Source organism: Salvelinus fontinalis, chromosome 4 (assembly GCF_029448725.1).
Source record: "Salvelinus fontinalis isolate EN_2023a chromosome 4, ASM2944872v1, whole genome shotgun sequence".
Lineage (NCBI taxonomy): Eukaryota > Metazoa > Chordata > Actinopteri > Salmoniformes > Salmonidae > Salvelinus > Salvelinus fontinalis.
In genome coordinates, this window is record NC_074668.1 from 86,333,442 (window position 1) to 86,354,430 (window position 20,989).

The following is a 20,989-nucleotide window of genomic DNA, read 5'->3' on the forward strand; positions in this document are numbered from 1 at the left end:
GTCCTGGCTGAGGGACTCTGGCAGGTCCTGTTTGGACGGCTCTGGCAGGTCCTGGCTGGACGGCTCTGGCAGGTCCCGGCTGGACGGCTCTGGCAGGTCCCGGCTGGACGGCTCTGGCAGGTCCCGGCTGGACGGCTCTAGCAGGTCATAGCAGGACGGCTCTGGCAGGTCCTGGCTGGACGGCTCTGGCAGGTCCTGGCTGGACGGCTCTGGCAGGTCCTGGCTGGACGGCTCTGGCAGGTCCTGGCTGGACGGCTCTGGCAGGTCCTGGCTGGACGGCTCTGGCAGGTCCTGGCTGGACGGCTCTGGCTGGTCCTGGCTGGACGGCTCTGGCTGGTCATGGCAGGACGGCTCTGGCTGGTCATGGCAGGACGGCTCTGGCTGGTCATGGCAGGACGGCTCTGGCTGGTCATGGCAGGACGGCTCTGGCTGGTCATGGCAGGACGGCTCTGGCTGGTCATGGCAGGACGGCTCTGGCAGATCCTGTCTGGTTGGCGGCTCTGGCAGATCCTGTCTGGTTGGCGGCTCTGGCAGATCCTGTCTGGTTGGCGGCTCTGGCAGATCCTGTCTGGTTGGCGGCTCTGGCAGATCCTGTCTGGCGGGCGGCTCTGGCAGATCCTGTCTGGCGGGCGGCTCTAGCGGCTCCTGTCTGGCGGGCGGCTCTAGCGGCTCCTGTCTGGCGGACGGCTCTAGCGGCTCATGGCAGACGGGCGGCTTTGCAGGCTCATGACAGACGGGCGGCTTTGCAGGCTCATGACAGACGGGCGGCTTTGCAGGCTCATGGCAGACGGATGGCTCAGACGGCGCTGGGGAGACGGATGGCTCAGATGGCGCTGGGGAGACGGATGGCTCAGATGGCGCTGGGGAGACGGATGGCTCTGTAGGGAGGAGAAGGAGAGACAGCCTGGTGCGTGGTCTAGGCACTGGCTGCGCTGGAGAGGAGGAAACAGCAGGAGAGAGAACCCGGAGAGACAGCCTGGTACGGGGGGCTGCCACCGGAGGACTGGTACATGGAGGTGGCACCGGGTCTACCGGACCGTGAAGGAGGACACGTGCTCTTGAGCACCGAGCCTCCCCAACCCCACCAGGTTGAATGATCCCCGTAGCCCTGCCAGTGCAGCGAGGTGGAATAGCCCGCACTGGCCTATGCAGGCGAACCGGGGACACCACCTGTAAGGCTGGTGCCATGTACGCCGGCCCGAGGAGACGTACTGGAGGCCAGATACGTTGGGCCGGCTTCATGACATCCGGCTCGATGCCCAACCTAGCCCTCCCAGTGCGGCAAGGTGGAATAGCCCGCACTGGGCTAAGCACGCGTACTGGGGACACCGTGCGCTTTACCGCATAACACGGTGTCTTACCAGTACGACGCCTTCTACCTCCACGGTAAGCATGGGGAGTTGGCTCGGGTATCCTACCCGGCTTTGCCACACTCCTCGTGTGCCCCCCCCCAAGAAATTTTTTGGTCTGACTCACGGGCTCCCAACCGCGTCGTCGCGCTGCCTCCTCATACCAGCGCCTCTCAGCCTTCGCTGCTTCCAACTCCTCCTTTGGACGGCGATATTCCCCTGGTTGAGCCCAAGGTCCTCTACCGTCCAGGATCTCCTCCCAAGTCCAGGAGTCCTTGTTGCTCCGTAGAGCATTCCCATACCGCTTGGTCTTAGCGTGGTGGGTGATTCTGTTAAGGCTGTCGCTCTCCTCATCCTCGGACGAGGTGAGGAGAGAAGGATCTTCAGACCAAAATGCAGCTTGCGGGAAATAAGCCATCTTTTTATTTCAAACAACGATGAAGATGGCAACACGAAAACAAACACTTTATCAAACTTACAAAATAAGAAAACGACGTAGAACGAAACCTGAACATAAACTCACATCACTAAACGTAAACTCACGGACAGGAACGTTACATCAAAACGCACGAACAGCCAAACAGTCCCGTATGTGAATATACATCGACAACACGAGAGACATCACAGGAGACAATCACCCACAAACAAACAGTGAGAACGCCCTACCTAAATATGACTCTTAATTAGAGGAAAACGCAAACCACCTGCCTCTAATCAAGAGCCATACCAGGTAACCCAAAACCAACATAGAAACAGATAACATAGACTGCCCACCCAAAACACATGCCCTGACCATAAACACATAAAAAACAACATAAAACAGGTCAGGACTGTTACAAATACACTAACGCTGGATACAATAACCTACAATTTTTGACTATGAGTGGCAATATCTTTGGGGATTGAGTTAACTGGTAAAATGTTTAAATCACATACGCAGTATTACGCACCCACCTTACACAAATACACATGCACCCACACACACACCTTTTTCTGATACAAAGGGCTCACTAACTCAAGGTACAGTATATAGAGGCTAAATGTATTCACTATTTCTAAAAAGCTGCTTCATTCCTGTTGTGTCTTCTGTTACAAGGGACATACCAGGGGTCCAAGAGGTTAAGCTGCATGAGGAAACACAATCATGCTTTGAGCCTTTTCCTTACCTACTTAGGGTCTATAACATTCCCTGTCTGTTATTCTGCCCAGGGGATTCATTCAGTGAGCGAGGCCCTGTATCTGAGAGGATCAACCTTATCACTACAATCAACTTGAAAATCACCAGGATAGCTCGGCCACTATATGACCTCCAGATGTGTCTTCTTCACAGAGAATAATAGAAAGTGCACAATAGCATCACTTCCTGATCTCGTAAAAGCACTCTCACCCACTGACATTGAGAATGAAGACAACACAGAGATAGAAATGTCCAACAATATAATCCACAGACACAGCAGAGATTTGATTTGGATCTCTTTTAGTCCTCATTCGGACTAATCTTCCAAGAGTCCTCGAACATTAAAATACAATTTATAATACAATCACATTTTCTCATATAACAAACTGTTACAAACAGCAGACATAATACCCTGCCATATTGACCAGATAAATACTCTAACAGTCTGATAAGATAGATTGGTTCCTTCATCTACCATGGTGCTGCACAACCTTCCAATGTATTATATGGTTCTAAAGTATTGTTTGAATTTATATATTGAAACGTTTCTGGTTTGCTCAGATAAATTCTTCCATTTCTTTATTGCTCTGAATCTAAATGTTATTTTGCCCGCTTCTCATTTCTCCTGGGATAACACATACAGTAGATGATGGACAATCTATTCCTAGTATTGTCTGTCTCTTACCAACTGAATACTGTTGTGAATGGAGTTTGGCCGTTTAAAATGGCCGTTTTAAATGGGGGAAAGAAACATGTTTTTTTTGTACTATCTTCTTGATTAATGACCACCCAAGAGCATTGTGCATGACTACAACAGAATAATCATATCTCCACCTTAAAGCAATCCTTGCTGCTTTATTCTGTGCAATCTGCAGCCTCCTAATTTCACTTGCTGATGCATTTCCCCAGACCACAGAACAGTGGTCACCTGACTCCCAATTAATGCTTGGGTTATTTGCTTAAGAATCTTTCCCGGTAAATATTTAGCTATCCTTCTGATCATGCATGCATATATATATATATATTTTTACATAGATTAGTTATTAGAGACGACCATGATAAGCAGTTGTCTAGCTGCACCCCTAGTAGTTTGGTTTCTGCCACTTCCTCAATTTGTACTCCCCCCATACTTATTTGCATCCCATGTTGTGTTGGCCTTTCCCTGGTGGAACAGACCAACATAACTTTGGTTTTCTTGACGTTCAAAACTAGTTTGTTCCAGCAAACCCACTCCCTGATATTTCCCATATCTACTTATAGAGCTTGCTGTACCTGTTGAACCGATTGTCTTGCTGTATAAATTGTTGTATCATCTGCAAATATAGTAGCCTGAGATAAGGCATAAGGAAGGTCGTTGGTATATATTAAGTAAAGAAGTGGCCCAAGGCAGCTGCCCTGCGGTATTCCACAGTTTAAAGCATGAGGGGAAGAAAACGACCCATTGTTAAATAGGTGAACTGTTTCCTGTTAGTTAGATATGACTGTACCCAATTCAATGCTGCCTCCCTAAACCCATAATGCAATAATCTTGTCAAAAGTATTTCATGATCCACTAAATGAAATGAAATGCTGCACTGAAATCTAAAAATAGTACACCCACATACCTGCCATTATCCATAGCATTGAACCACTGGTCAGCCATGTCAACCAATGCAGTGGTAGTGGAATGTTTTTGCTGTAATCAAATCAGAGGGATGGTTCAGGTGATATTCTACCCAAACTCTGTATGCCATGGGCTCGCCAACCATGTTACTGCAACTACCCAGTGCTTAATTTGGGAAACCAAGTTAAATCTGTTCGTGAACATCAAAAGTAACATGTTTTCACAATGAAACATATTTCATTAAACTGTTGACAGACCCTCTCTCTGCGTGCTCGAGGAAGGAATTGTCACGTTGGGTGAAGGATCGGGAGACAGGCGCAGGAATGCGTAATAGTTTTTAAAATTTCACCCACATTACAGCGTGCCATGTAAAAGCACGGGGACGAAGACCAAACAAACACGTATACAAAACACAGGGTTGAGACCCAAAGAGCAAGGAGTACCTCGGACGAGACCCGTGATCATCTGCGCAAAACAAGCGGCACGAAAGCCAAACAGCAAGGCACAGTTACTCACAGGCACAACGGACTTTGGAACAATAATCGACAGCCCAATGGAAACCAAAGGGCACATTTATACAATTACAGTCAGGGAAATTGGGACCAGGTGTGCGTAATGACACAGTTCAGGAGGGATCCGTGACAGGAATGAAGGAGATGGAAACACACGGTGGTGAGATATTCTGTAGCTAAAGATAATGTTTCAGCCAATTAATTATGAAATTATAAAAAATTCCCTATTACTAGGCTACTCAAAACCAAATACAAATGAACTATAATTGTAGGCTAACTCTGTAAGCCGCCCTGCACAATCAATGAACCAACAGCATCGCTTAGGCCTATACGTTCTCTCCCAGACTCATGGATAGAAGGTTTGGAGTGTAACACAAGGTCCATCCAGTATGCATAATAATACAGTCCACACTCAAAGGTGATTACTAGAATTTGTTTCATTTTGGAGTATGCTAGACCAATTATGTACCAATGACATCTTAAATCAGTTTTTTTTAATGTTTTTCTGCAGTGCATAATATGCGGTAGGCTATGTATTGTATAACGGCATAATCATTATTTTAATTCCGTTTTTTCCCCGGGCTCATAGATAGTATAAGCTCTAATATGTGTGTTTTGAATAAATCATCAATTTAGAAAGCACTGTCCATTTCATTTAGTTAGGCTTTGAAACAGCGTCCACAACGACCATGTTTTCCTCTCAGTTTCAACCCGTTACTGAACTTCTTTCTTCAAACTGATCAATCACAGCGAGGTGACTTTTATAAGTAAAATACTATTGTGATGACAAGTGTTTGATGTGATTCTGAATTGCATTTGCATTGATGTCAGAGTCGTTAGAGGTGGGTAGAGGGACAATAGAGCCCTGAGTACCAGGCCATAAAGACCTGATGGAGGCACAATAGAGCCCTCTGAACCAGGCCATTAGGACCTGCTGGAGGGGGAATAGAGCCCGGAGAACCAGGCCATTAGGACCTGATGGAGGGAAAATAGAGCCCTGAGTACCAAGCCATTAGGACCTGATGGAGGGACAATAGAGCCCTGAGTACCAGACAATAGAGCCCTGAGTACCAGGCCATTAGGACCTGATGGAGGGACAATAGAGTCTTGAGTACCAGGCCATTAGGACCTGATGGAGGGACAATAGAGTCCTGAGTACCAGGCCATTAGGACCTGATGGAGGGACAATAGAGCCCTGAGTACCAGACAATAGAGCCCTGAGTACCAGGCCATTAGGACCTGATGGAGGGACAATAGAGTCCTGAGTACCAGGCCATTAGGACCTGATGGAGGGACAATAGAGCCCTGAGTACCAGGCCATTAGGACCTGATGGAGGGACAATAGAGCCCTGAGTACCAGACAATAGAGCCCTGAGTACCAGGCCATTAGGACCTGATGGAGGGACAATAGAGTCCTGAGTACCAGGCCATTAGCGACCTGACGGTAATTAGCAAGTTGGGTACTACCAACGCATGTCCAGAATGCATAAGAGGAAATTACCGTGACTCAACAGTCACGTGGAATTTTACTGCGGTCATGACTCATGACTGCCAGTGTGGCGGTAATACGGCCACCGCAACAGCCCTAGTTCTAAATCCTTTCAAATGCCGGTTTCCATTTTCTCTCGGCTTGGCGGCAGGGGAGGCAGAGAAGCCTGACAATGGCCCTGTTGGCTGTAAGGAATTCAGCTGAGATGACCACTGTCTCCCTCTTCTTTCCTTTGTGTCAGAAGTGCCTCTGACTGAGATTCAACAGGCACTGAGGCTGAGCTGACTGTCTGAATATTAATGTCACGCTTTTCAAACATTAACATTCAACTTCCTCCCCCAGCTGGATCTACTTGATATGCTGATTGCCAAAACATCTGAGAGACAAAAAAATATGCTTACTGAGGAGAACACTTATATAATGCAAAAAAAAAAAGACCTGCTTAAAATCATAATAACATCATACTGAACATCACACCACCTTAACCTTTTACACTCGTGGGAATTACCTATATGGATAGGGCTAAATTGAAATCTTTGTTACCAGAAGAAATATGAAAAGCAAATGTATAACCATGGTAGCAATTGAAAGGGAACAGTTTGGAGATGATGGGGAAATGATTAGACCAAAGGTGAGTACACAATAGTTCACCTGACACGAGACTGAATCCAAACATCACACTGTTAATTTTATGGGCATTTTACATTTTCTTTACTTTCCGCCGAATTTTGTTGATAACGAAATCATGTCATGAGTGCATTCAGGTGTGTGTTCTGCTGCATTTTTTTCTCTCACAATAAACAAACATTGGTTCGTTCTGTTCAGAACAACCCAGGGTATGATGCCATGTCATCTTGTAACTGAACATCAAACATAGTGATTATAAACGTTGACACTGTATATGGCATTAGTTTTTTTATTTGGAAATGTGAAGTGCACATTTGGACTGTATGACATCAAAGCGGTATTTATTATAATCCTCAACGTTTCATCTTTCAAAAATACGTAGAGTCCTCTTAATTTACAGCATTTACCCTCACACAGACAATAAAAAGTTGCCCAATTAGCGGGAGGCGCGGTGCTCAAATTCAGAACAGCAGTCAGTCAAAACACGTACAGAGCCTGAGCCTGAGCTCTGTACAGCCACTATGTTCCAAATCTGCCATTTTGAACCCGTATACGGGTGTGAAGGGCTACTGAAAGATGTCATGCTCTGATTAGTCCAAAAGACTAATTAACATTTCCAACCCAATAATTATCATGTCCAAGGACAATCTCCAGCTAATCCTCTTCCTCTTCATGGAAAATGGGCCTGTGAGCCCACACCAGGCCTGGGTTCAGATTCTATTTAAAATAATTTCAGATACGTTATCTATGCTTCTTTGACCTTGTCTGGCTTAATGGACCAATAGAATAGTCCCAGAACTGCTATACCTGCCCACCTGGCACCTAGGCAGGCTAGAGCAAAAGATTTCAAATAGAATACGAACCCAGGTCTCGCCCCCACACCAGCCTGCAGAGACAGCCACATTATTTGAAAGTGTATCCTTCCTTCCTCCCTTCTTTGACATAACCACTGACTAGAAAGGACTGGACAGGTGAAATCTGTGGTGAAGCCCTTGCGTTCACCTGTAAAACCATGTTTAGTACGTGATTACTTCAATGAAGGGAGGAAGGGAGCATACAGACTCACACAGCCCATCAAACACATTCTTCAGGCTCTGATATTCGGTCTGATATTAAAGGGGTAGGATGAAGTAACCCCTATACAGATGTAGGATCTTAATTTCAGCTAGTTTGCCACAGCAGGGAAATAATCCTGCAGCAACAGGAAATTTGAATTATTATGTGGATTATAAATAATGCACATTTTTGTAAGGGTTGATACGTTTTTCTTTGGGGCATATCAAGTCTGACATTTCAAAGTCGAAATAACAAACTTTAGAAGCATTTTTTTAATTAAAATACACTATAAGTTTGCAAGGAAACTTCTCAACAACAAAAGAGTGATCAAATTAAGATCCTACATCTGTCTGCTGATCTGTGGTCAGCTTTCAATTGTCCCATCTACTGGTTAAGGTTGGGATTGTGGAAGAGTAAGTTGATCATAGATCTGTCCATGTGGGTAACTGTCACCCAGAGCATTATAGTAAAGCAAGGAGTACAACCGTTAGATGGAGTACAACAGTATTTGTTCTACAGGTGAATACTTTCATGCTTTTATTACTCCGTTGAAACGCTTTACTATGTTTAGCAGATGCTTTCATCCTTCCGTAGCTTGATAACTCACTCTGGAAGAGAGCATCTGTTAAATAAAATATATGTAAATATGGGGTGGGTAGTAGTGGGTCCATTCTATAGGCCGAAGCCTCTTGTGGCCCTGGAAAAACATGTCTCCGTCCAAATTACACCCTATCCCCTATATAGTGCACTACTTTTAACATGGGCCATAGAGCTCTGGTCAAAAGTAGTGCACTATGTATGGAATAGGGTGCCATTTGGGACGTACTGAGGGTCTAATTAGAATGGTGTCAGGCTCAGAGCTGATCCTATTGTCCAGCTAACACCCTACTAACACTGTATAGTAAACACACTCTGAGGGTGTGTGTGTGTGTGTGTGTGTGTGTGTGTGTGTGTGTGTGTGTGTGTGTGTGTGTGTGTGTGTGTGTGTGTGTGTGTGTGTGTGTGTGTGTGTGTGTGTGTGTGTGTGTGTGTGTGTGTGTGTGTGTGTGTGCGTGTGTGCGTATGGTGCAGAGTCAAACATTTCTCCAAAACATTTCATAACAACAACCAAGAATGTGAACTATTGGTGTCAACACGCCCACTAAAATACTTACATGAGAACAATGTTTTGATTAACTGTATATGCATGATTCTATTCCTCCGCTCACTGTGTTGTGACATCATGACATATGATATGGACAGTGTAACAATAATATATAGCTTAGGTCTTATACAACCTAAAATACAGGTAACAGCCAGAATAAAGGAAACACCAAAATGTTTTATTTATTTTTATTTAACCTTTATTTAACCAGGAAGGGCTAATTGAGATTTAAAATATATTTTTCAAGAGCGTCCTGGCCAAGATAGGCAGCACCAAGTCATTACAAAAATTACAGACAGACAACATGAAAAACTACAAGTAATCTAGTAAAAACCATAGAATTCACAAGAGTATAACAAAATCAAAAACAGCAAATTAAAAACATTGACAGGTCAGGGAATCAGTCTCAAGATCATTCATCAGTGATTTAGAAATACTAATCGGGACAAGTTCTTCCAGTTTAAAAGTATTTTGTAAGGCGTTCCAAGACGATGGCGCAGAGTACATAAAAGCCATTTTACCAAATTCAGTTCGGACATTTGGAACAGTTAGCAGGATAAAGTCCAGCGAACGAAGAGAGTACCCACCACATTTCTGTACAATAAAAATGCCCAAATAAAAAGGTAGTAAACCCAAAATGGCCCACAAAGTGTCTTAATAGGGCGTTGGGCCACAACGAGCCAACAGAACAGCTTCAGTGTGCCTTGGCATAGATTCTACAAGTGTCTGGAACTCTATTGGAAGGATACGACACTGTTCTTCCACAAGAAATTCCTTAATTTTGGTGTTTTGTTGATGGTGATGTAAAACGCTATCTCAGGCACTGATTCATAATCTCCCATAAGTGTTCATTTGGGTTGAGATCTGGTGACTGAGACACACACCCTTTAAACCCCCTATACTCCTTTGAGACCCCTCTTTTAAAGTCACTGAGATGTCTTCTTCTAGACATGGTAGCCAAAATAATGATCAACTGTGCATTTTTTTACATGACACATGGGATGTTTAAATTGCTTAATTAACTCAGGAACCACACCTGTATCGAAGCACCTGCTTTCAATATACTTTGCATCCCTCATTTACTCAAGTGTTTACTTTATTTTGGAAGTTACCTGCATATCTACCATAGCCTACTTATGCCACTGCCAGTATGTTTTTGGGTTGGTGATCTCTCGTGGACAGACACACGTAGCATATTTTAGCGTCTTTCAACAGATTGTGGGATGCGACAACTAACGAGGAACATTGTTCCGCTGGATTTTCGTCACTGATCATTTGGACAAATCACAATTTAGAATTTCGGAAGGGAAGGGGACACTTGGTCCATAGATTTTCCAGAAACATGCAGAGAGAGGGGGTGGTGCTAAGGCCCTGCTTCTGCTGCTTGTTCTAGTATCTTTTGTAATATGTCACCCCCCCCAGAACGAAATCATGTAGCTGGCGCAAGATTTTAGTTCTGGGTTGGCCAGATTAGTGGGTTGGAGATTCAATCTTTTTTTCTGATTGAAAGACACAGCCATACTGCTGTATATCCAGAGCTGTAAAGCTCAGTGCCAAACTCTTCCTAATCCATCCCCAAAGAGCAATAGCTGGCTTTCTAGCAGGTAAACATTTAATCCCTCAAAACTGCATTACCTGCGCAGCTGAAGTCCATTAAAAATGATTATCATCATTTGTGGGATCCAGATAAATTGCTTTACGAGGGCAGCTTAAGGTTTCTGAATTAGTTTATTCCTCAATCCTAACATGAGTACTTTTATTGTAAATAACAAAATGCCCCTCATTAGATATTGCTCCTCTCACTTTCAGAACCATGGACAGCGGCATTTGCAACATTCTTTACGTCGCATCACAAGGGAAGTTATGACTGATTAAATTCAACCTTGTTACGTTCACCCCTATCACTTTCATAGTCACTTTTAATAGTCATTTTCTTCATTTAACCTCTTGAGATGGAAATGTTTTTATGAAGTTGAACATGCGCTCTCCATGACAGAATGTTAAAATTGGGTGAAATAAATAGTTATTTTATAAAAGGTACTCTATTCCTGAAATGAGCCAAATAGTGAGCAGATATTTATTTTATTTTCAGGAACTGGAGGGTGAGCACAGGGTGACTGCACTAGGCCATGTGTAAGGCTTTTCTGATGTGACAGTGTGTTGTTTGCCAGAGGTGTTTGATGACTAAACATAATAGAATATAGCCAAGGAAGCAGTTTAGGCTATTTTTCTAAGTCAAAGTGTGAACGAGACATATCTTTATGTGAAAGACACTGGGCTCTATTACTAAATAATTCATGCAAAGATTGTGTCATTTTCTACTGTGACAAAAGCTGAACTAATATTTAGCAATTAAGTATTGTATAGAATTGCTTAAAAAAACAGCCATATATCCTTGTTGGTGATAGAGGTCTATATTCGAGCTGTCTTCTATTGGTTGAGTAGCAATGCAATCATTCTGAAAGAACTCTACAAAGTCAGACTTGCATAACATTCCTTTCATAAAAGCTGCAAATGATCAGTCTCATTCTAGCTAATTATTGCCCTAATTCATTCGGTAAATTACAGGCCAGGCAGGAAGCCATTTTGTGTCTTTGCTGCCATGCTGATGGACAAAAAAAGAATGTGTTACCAAAACAACGTTTTGCTGGCTCCAGCTTCTCTTTTTAGAAGAGCAATGGACTCACCACTTGATAAACACAAGTAAGATGTCTAAGAGTGATGGGAAGGCGGGTGGGGGAGTCAGCAACGGCCCTCCACAAGGCGACAAGGGATGAGAGAGAGAGAGAGGCCTACACTAAGAGATAGCTCAGCCTCTGACTGATGGCTGATGGGTGATGGAAGAGCTTCAGGCTGTGTCTCAAATTACACTCTATTCTCTTTATAGTGCACCTCTATTGAACAGGGGGCATAGGGCTCTGGTCTAAAGTAGTGCACTATAGGGATTAGGACGCCTTTTGGGATGCACTACAGTAACAAGCTGCCTGGCTAGCTGGCAGAGATGTATTTTTCTGCCCACTCATCGCTGAGTCGAGTCCAGCAACTCTTGATGTGCTCTTATGCCACCTGAGCGATGTCAACTGTGAGCATTTGGCCTGGCAGAAAAGGCAAGTGGATGTGTGTGTGTGCATTTGTACACTGAGTATACAAAACATTAAGAATACCTGCTCTTTCTATGACATAGACTGACCAGGTGAATCCAGGTGAAAGCTATGATCCCTTATTGATGTCACTTGTTAAATCCACTCCAACCAGTGTAGATGAAGGGGAGGAGACAGGTTAAAGAATATTTTTTTAAGCCTTGAGACAATTGAGACATGGATTGTCTATAGTGTGCATTCAGAGGTTGAATGGGCAAGACAAAAGGTGCCAAGCGCAGCGTTTTGTGTCAAGAACTGCAACGCTGCTGGGTTTTTCATGCTCAACAATTTCCCATGTGCATCAAGAATGGTCTACCAGCCAAAGGACATCCAGCCAAATTGACACAACTGTGGGAAGCATTGGAGTCAACATGGGCCTGCATCCCTGTGGAATGCTTTCGACACCTTGTAGAGTCCATGCTGTTCTGAGGGCAAAAGGGGCATGCAACTCAATTAGGAAGGTGTTCCTAATATTTGGTATGCTCAGTGTATATACATTTCTGTGTATGTCTACATTTGTGAGTTTGTGTGTGTGTGTGTGTGTGTGTGTGTGTGTGTGTGTGTGTGTGTGTGTGTGTGTGTGTGTGTGTGTGTGTGTGTACTGCAGTGGCAACACTAGACCATGTCCAATGTACTGTATGTAATGTTCTCTGACTCCATGGGCATGATTCTCCTAGAACTCTGCTTCACCACACATTGCATGCAATGTTGAGTGGGTGAGAAACGTTGCTTGCGGCCATTCCAGAGAAGGATTCACATAACTCTGAATAAATGGTACAGATAACATTAAGGACAATGACAATATGGGCTGAATGAATACAATACTCAGAAAACCAGGCATAGGTCAAAACATCTCACATGCTCACGAAACCAAACCAAAAACATTCCCTGGACATTAGGTCAAATTCCCATTAAAATTCCCTATATCAGTGTGTGGGTATGCCTTTCAAATACTTAATATTCCAGTCACATATTATATCATAACACTAGCAGCATTGATGAACGGCATGCCCTTGATATGACAAGTCAGAGGACCTGAGGGTCCATCACTGCCCATAGGGGGTTGTTGGGAGATGAATGGGGGTAAAGAATGAGGGGGTGGATCCATACAGTCATTGGGTTTACCCCCTACTAAGTGTCACACTACCAGAGGTGTGGCTACCTCTTAGTGGCAGTATAGAGCAGAATAATTCAGAGTACCTGATCATTCTCTCCTGTTCTCTGCTTAATCAATTAGACCCCTGCTCCATCACCCTGTCATATAACTAGCTGGCTCAGGAGAACCTATAGGGACACACAGCTCAGGGAGACTACTATCAGGGAAATCACATACTAGGACGCAAAGCAATGACGGACTACAAGTGTAAACAAAGGAGTGTACTCCCCCCCAGCACTCACACACTTGAGTCAACTAATTGGTCAGCGAAGGCAAGTTAACCCCCAACAACAACTGTTCCCTGGGCACCGATGACATGGACGTTGATTAAGGCAGCTCCCCACAACTCTCTGATTCAGAATGGCTGGGTTAAATGCGGAAGACACATTTCGGTTGAATGCATTCAGTTGTACAACTACTAGGTATCTCCTTTTCCTCAAATGATCCGGTCACTGTAATAACCATTCAAATAGCAACAACAACAAAAACATGCACATTTTCTCCTCTTCTCTGCTCGTGACTGCATGTGCTGCTGCGTCAGGGAGGGGGGCATCGCCTAGGCAGCCGAAGACTTGTTTTCTACAACAATTTGCTTGTTTCAGCAAGGAGCAACAAAGCTTCATCACGTTGTAGAGTTCATGTTACAGCAGAAACAGACTCATCCTCATGAATGCCCGGCCATCATGATGGTTATTTTATTTTAATGACGGTCTTCATGCATAACCGTCTGTTACAGGATTATAAAGTAATTATTCCAGCCCTAATTGTTATATTCTTAAAGCTGCAATATGTGACTTTTTGGGCGACCCACCAAAATTAACATAGAAATGTGAGTTATAGATCTGCATTCTTATTGAAAGCAAGTCTAAGAAGTGGTATATCTATTCTATGTGTACAATTTCTATGCTACCTGTTCTTAAGTGTTGTTTTTGCATCTTTTATGTTTGAATTTGTACACCGGTTTCAAACAGCTGGAAGTACAATATTTTGCGTTGTTGAAAATATATTTCACAGCGGCTCAGAAGGTACAATGATTTACTATACTTGCTATTAGAATTTTAGCAAACAGGAAATGGTGGACGATTTCTGCATAGTGCATCTTTAAACGGAATAAACACAGACTTAGTGTCGATAATCCTGATTAGATAAATATCTGTAAGAGATCAATAACTCAAACACCGTCAGTGTGAAGAGGCTGTGGGTAACAACCACACATCTCACCTTAATCACCGCTCAACGAAAACTAAGCGAGGCAATTGCAACCAACAGGCAGAATTTATTCAAAGCTGTGTGTTATCGCAGATTTCTTTTAAACCCTACTAACAGGAGATTACATGCACCTGCATGCTAAAATCATCTTGATTTCAACCAAAAACCCACAAAGTAGCAGATGAGCTGATCTCATGTTGTTGCCATGCTACTTGATTAGACTACAATTTAATTTGATTAGAAAATAGATTATATAACTCAATCACGATTGGCTCGATTTAGTTACACATTTTATATGTGGACAGTTCAGGGAAATTTTATTTTCCCTTTTGAATGGCCACGCTTTATTAGACAAGTTGTAATTAATGGATGACATAAATGACAAATTAAAAAGTAATATGAGGTTTCCATTGATATAACCTGTACGATATATTTCCACAGTATAAATGCTGTCTTAAATGAGAAATGACCTCTTTTTTTGTACAATTAAATCACCCCTGAGTCTGCTCAATCACCAGGTTTTTGGATAATTTAAGGATAATTTAAAAGATAATTCCCTGTAGAGGGTGAAAATGTAAAGCTCAGCTTTTAGGGAGCAGGAAATATTGGAAGCAAGCAATTGACATCAGCTGTGCTGGCGATTACAATACTGTTTACAATGATTTTTCTTGTCAGAGTGCACTTACCAGACATTTATATCATGAAAGACACTTAGTGGGATAGCACAGAGAGAATACAACTGTTGATAGGCTGCAAAGTTTCTGAATATGAGACATATAAAACCAGTTAGCACATCTTGCCCCTCCTTAAAGATCTTGGTTTTGGAACTGAAATGATGTCTGTGTGGCAAATGGCATCCTATTCCCTATGTAGTACACTTCTTTTGATGATGCACTAGGGAATATGGTGCCATTTGGTACGCATCCTATGAAACACTGACCCAGTGTCACAGGTGTGGCATACTCAGAGTTAATAGCTTTCATATAGGGCACCAAATGGGACCGTCGCGGACCAGGATGTCTTGCTCCCAGACAGACTAAACAACTTCTTTGCTCGCTTTGAGGACAATACAGTGCCACTGACACGGCCCGCTACCAAAACCTGCGGACTCTCCTCCACTGCAGCCGACGTGAGTAAAACATTTAAACGTGTTAACCCTCGCAAGGCTGCAGGCCCAGACGGCATACCCAGCCGCGTCCTAAGAGCATGCGCAGACCAGCTGGCTGGTGTGTTTACGGACATATTCAATCAATCCTTATCCCAGTCTGCTGTTCCCACATGCTTCAAGAGGGCCACCATTGTTCCTGTTCCCAAGAAAGCTAAGGTAACTGAGCTAAACGACTACCGCCCCGTAGCACTCACTTCCGTCATCATGAAGTGCTTTGAGAAACTAGTCAAGGACCATATCACCTCCACCCTACCTGACACCCTAGACCTACTCCAATTTGCTTACCGCCCCAATAGGTCCACAGACGACGCAATCGCAACCACACTGCACACTGCCCTAACCCATCTGGACAAGGTGAATACCTATGTGAGAATGCTGCTCATTGACTACAGCTCAGCATTTAACACCATAGTACCCTCCAAACTCGTCATCAAGCTCGAGACCCTGGGTCTCGACCCCGCCCTGTGCAACTGGGTATTGGACTTCCTGACGGGCCGTCCCCAGGTGGTGAGGGTAGGTAACAACATCTCCACCCCGCTGATCCTCAACACTGGGGCCCCACAAAGGTGCGTTCTGAGCCCTCTCCTGTACTCCCTTTTCACCCACGACTGCGTGGCCATACACGCCTCCAACTTAATCATCAAGTTTGCAGAAGACAGACACTACAGTGGTAGGCTTGATTACCAACAACGACGAGACGGCCTACAGGGAGGAGGTGAGGGCCCTCGGAGTGTGGTGTCAGGAAAATAACCTCACACTCAACGTCAACAAAACAAAGGAGATGATCGTGGACTTCAGGAAACAGCAGAGGGAGCACCCCCATATCCACATCGACGGGACAGTAGTAGAGAGGGTAGAAAGTTTTAAGTTCCTCGGCGTACACATCACGGACAAACTGAATTGGTCCACCCACACAGACAGCATGGTGAAAAAGGCGCAGCAGCGCCTCTTCAACCTCAGGAGGCTGAATAAATTTGGCTTGTCCCCAAAAGCACTCACAAACTTTTACTGATGCACAATCGAGAGCATCCTGTTAGGCTGTATCACCGCCTGGTACGGCAACTGCTCCGCCCACAACCGTAAGGCTCTCCAGAGGGTAGTGAGCTCTGCACAACGCATCACCGGGGGCAAACTACCTGCCCTCCAGGACACCTACACCACCCGATGTCACAGGAAGGCCATAAAGATCATCAAGGACAACAACCATCCGAGCCACTGCCTGTTCACCCCGCTATCATCCAGAAGGCGAGGTCAGTACAGGTGCATCAAAGCAGGGGCCGAGAGACTGAAAAACAGCTTCTATCTCAAGGCCATCAGACTGTTAAACAGCCACCACTAACATTGAGTGCCTGCTGCCATACATGTAATAAATGTATCACTAGCCACTTTAAACAATGCCACTTAATATAATGTTTTACATACCCTACATTACTCATCTCGTATGTATATACTGTACTCTATACCACCTACTGCATCTTGCCATCTTTATGTAATACATGCATCACTAGCCACTTTAAACAATGCCACTTAATATAATGTTTGCATACCCTACATTACTCATCTCATATGTATATACTGTACTCTATACCACCTACTGCATCTTGCCATCTTTATGTAATACATGTATCACTAGCCACTTTAAACAATGCCACTTAATATAATGTTTACATACCCTACATTACTCATCTCATATGTATATACTGTACTCTATACCACCTACTGCATCTTGCCATCTTTATGTAATACATGTATCACTAGCCACTTTAAACAATGCCACTTAATATGTTTACATACCCTACATTACTCATCTCAAATGTACTGTATATACTGTACTCTATACCACCTACTGCATCTTGCCATCTTTATGTAATACATGTATCACTAGCCACTTTAAACAATGCCACTTAATATGTTTACATACCCTATATTACTCATCTCATATGTACTTTATATACTGTACTCGATACCATCTACTGCATCTTGCCTATGCCGTTCTGTACCATCACTCATTCATATATCTTTATGTACATATTCTTCATCCCCTTACACTTGTGTGTATAAGGTAGCTGTTGTGAAATTGTTAGGTTAGATTACTCGTTGGTTATTACTGCATTGTCGGAACTAGAAGCACAAGCATTTCGCTACACTCGCATTAACATTTGCTAACCATGTGTATGTGACAAATAACATTTGATTTGATTTGGGGTTAGGCTATTAGCTGGCCAAAATTAGGCTATATGAAAAGTGCAATACTATGTGTAAGTGCAGGTTTTCAGTGAATTTATGTAAATCATGAAGTTCATCTGCAGGAAAATTCTCAAGGACAAAAGAGTGATCAAATTAAGATCCTACACCTATGGAGGTTACTATGTTCTCTGTCATGGTATCTGCTTATTGGACACTGAGATAGGCCTGAGATGACGGTTCTCTTAAGGAGAGAAAGAACCCATAGCTGATATGAACCATGTATGTCCAAAAAAGGTAATTCCACTAAAAGCAAGAAAAGGTTTAATGTGTAAATGTATGCAATAAACTAGGCCTTCTCATTTTATTGAATATGACTACATGGACTCAGCGGTGTATGATCCTTAGGTGTATCTCTGCCTTTAGGAAATAGACCTTTTACACTATTGCGTTCTTATGGTTTCAGAAGCCTATTCAGAATTGATATGCAGTCTAAATTCCAATAATAACAATGATATGATTGTTAGTATATACTAAAGTATTATCCAGACTCTATAACTACAGTACCAGACCTAGAATGAAACCATTTCTGCCATGCACATCCTTGTTTTCACTGTGATTGTTGCGTTTGAGTGTCATTCAAAGCGCCCTGTCCTACTCAAAGACAGATCGATCTATTCATGTAGCCTTGTCGTGTAGTGTAGACCTACAAATATGCTGCTGTGTTGACGTAACATTCTTTCTGTAGAATGAAAGGAATGACAGCATGTCAAGAAGCATCTACACTGTATTTTGATGCACAGTGGGTTACTTCGGTTTGTGATTCATAGACCATTCGGTTTTTATTTTGGTTATGAAACTCCGCTGCTGCCTAGGCCTACAGGTCGGCAAATACGCTGTTTATAGACGGTTGGATAAATCGCATCGATATTTGGGTCACCCAATTCTTCTCGTCCGAATTACCCGCAAGACAGCGCCATATTTAAACACTTCGTTAATCATGCTGTGGACCAACATCTTCGACATATTGTAGTGCTCGTGTCTAATAAGGGTGGTGAATATGCCTGTTTTTGTGCTTTTCAAAATCGGTATATTTCACATAGCCTAAACTACATCGTCATCGTTTTATCCCTTTTAAAATCGACCTGTTATGTGAAATAGGCTATCATTCACATTTCCATACAGAGCTGCTTCATCCCAGTCTGTGCTTTTCATACAGTCCTTTAGCTCTTAAAACCGGGTGTAATATTAACAAACTGGCAAATACCCAAATGTGTTAATCCTTCCTTTCCTATGCAATCGGATTCGGGATTCCTCCACGGTCTCTACACGCAGGGCCAGAGTAGCGATTGCTTTTTCAAATTTAGACTACTACAATAAACTACAAAATATTATTCTGTTGTATTTTATTTTGACGGTACAAATAGAGAACACAAGGCATCTTCACTGACACGCAATCCAAATCAATGCAGAATATACTAGCCTACCATTACTGTCCAGTAGGCTAATCCTTTTTTAGGAAGGAACCATGCAGTTCCGCGAGTTATAGAACATCGGAAATATGACATGACACAAATAGGCTATGGAGGTAAAATAAAAAATCCACTGACACATACCTTCTGTGATGCTGGGGAGAGCGCGCGGCACGAAGGGTAGCGAACGGGGAGTGAGAAATCTCGTAGTGTCATTCGAGTGTGCGTGGGGCTGTGGGCGAGTGAGTGAGTGAGTGGGAGGGGCACCAATGTGAGAGAATCGCCTCGGTGGATGAGAATATTGAATTTGTCGATAGAAGGCTGTACGGTATGGCAAAACATTGACACAACCGAGCCGGTGTTCGGGCCGCTGGTCAGGGACAAGCTCAGTGCCCCAGCAGATATTTAACCCTTTTCACTGGCAGAGAGAGGAGTGTGGCTATTGACTAGCCAGTATTTTCAGGAATACATTCTTATCTGTCACGTATCTAGGGCTCGATCAGAGCATATCATTAAATGTATATTGCTATATATCTCAACGCCCCAGTGTGCCCGTGTCTAATCTTGGTTAACCCAGAACTAAAACCTAGAGTAATTTAGTCAGAATCTGGCCATCAGAGATTAGCCCAGGTCCTGGCACATTTTTAGTACACACTTCTGTTAAGGTGTCCCTCCCTTCCATGTACTAAACATCACTGTCTTGTCTTGGACATGACAGTCTGGAACTCATTAGTGGTACTGGCTCTCATTTTATAACACACTGAAACAAACATAGGTCCAAGATCTAAAGGGGAGTCAATAAAATGAGTGAGTGCACGCAAGTGAGCAAATGTGTCTGTGTGTGCGTATTGGTGTGTGTGTGTGTTAGTCTTGGATCAATACAGCCAATGAAATGTTGGGCTGGATGGAGAGTAGAGGGGGGGTGTGAGACAGACACAGAAACCCCTCACAAACCAGCTCTCCAACTTCCTGTCAGATTAACAATCTTTGGATGCATCCCAAATCGCACCCTATTCCCTAGCTATGTAGTGCACTACTTTTGACCAGTGCACTACTTTGACCAGGTCTAAAGTAGTGCACTATATAAGGAATGGGGTGTGATTTGGGACACAACCGTTCTCATTACCCCTAAATGGCTGGTATGCATCAGCTGCTGGAGTGGGTACACACAACTACTGAAGGACCTGAAAACAAGATTGGGAGATATTTTGAGGCTTGATGACCAATCTACCCTGAGCCCTGGCCCTGTTTATATCCAAACATCCAATCTACCCTGAGCCCTGAGCCTGTTTATATCCAAACATCCAATCTACCCTGAGCCCTGGCCCTGTTTATATCCAACCAGCCAATCTACCCTGAGCCCTGGCCCTGTTTATATCCAAACATCCAATCTACCCTGAGCCCTGGCCCTGTTTATATCCAAACATCAATCTACCCTGAGCCCTGAGCCTGTTTATATCCAAACATCAATCTACCCTGAGCCCTGACCCTGTTTATATCCAAACATCATTCTACCCTGAGCCCTGGCCCTGTTTATATCCAAATATCCAATCTACCCTGAGCCCTGACCCTGTTTATATCCAAACATCCAATCTACCCTGAGCCCTGACCCTGTTTATATCCAAACATCCAATCTACCCTGAGCCCTGACCCTGTTTATATCCAAACATCCAATCTACCCTGAGCCCTGACCCTGTTTATAT

At 43.7% G+C, this 20,989-nt stretch overlaps 1 protein-coding gene across 2 annotated transcripts in view; it reads right to left on the minus strand.

Annotated features, from left to right (window-relative positions):
• The window catches only part of map1aa (microtubule-associated protein 1Aa), a 68,077-nt gene that overhangs the window by 16,987 nt on the left and 30,101 nt on the right, over nucleotides 1–20,989 (minus strand). The window contains exon 1 of one of the 2 annotated variants that reach the window (XM_055921789.1): nucleotides 19,431–19,634. The exons of the other annotated variant lie outside the window; for it this stretch is intronic. The gene's annotated coding sequence lies outside the window, so the exon portion shown is untranslated. Of the gene's footprint in view, nucleotides 1–19,430; nucleotides 19,635–20,989 lie in introns of those variants that run through there. 2 annotated transcript variants of the gene reach the window in all.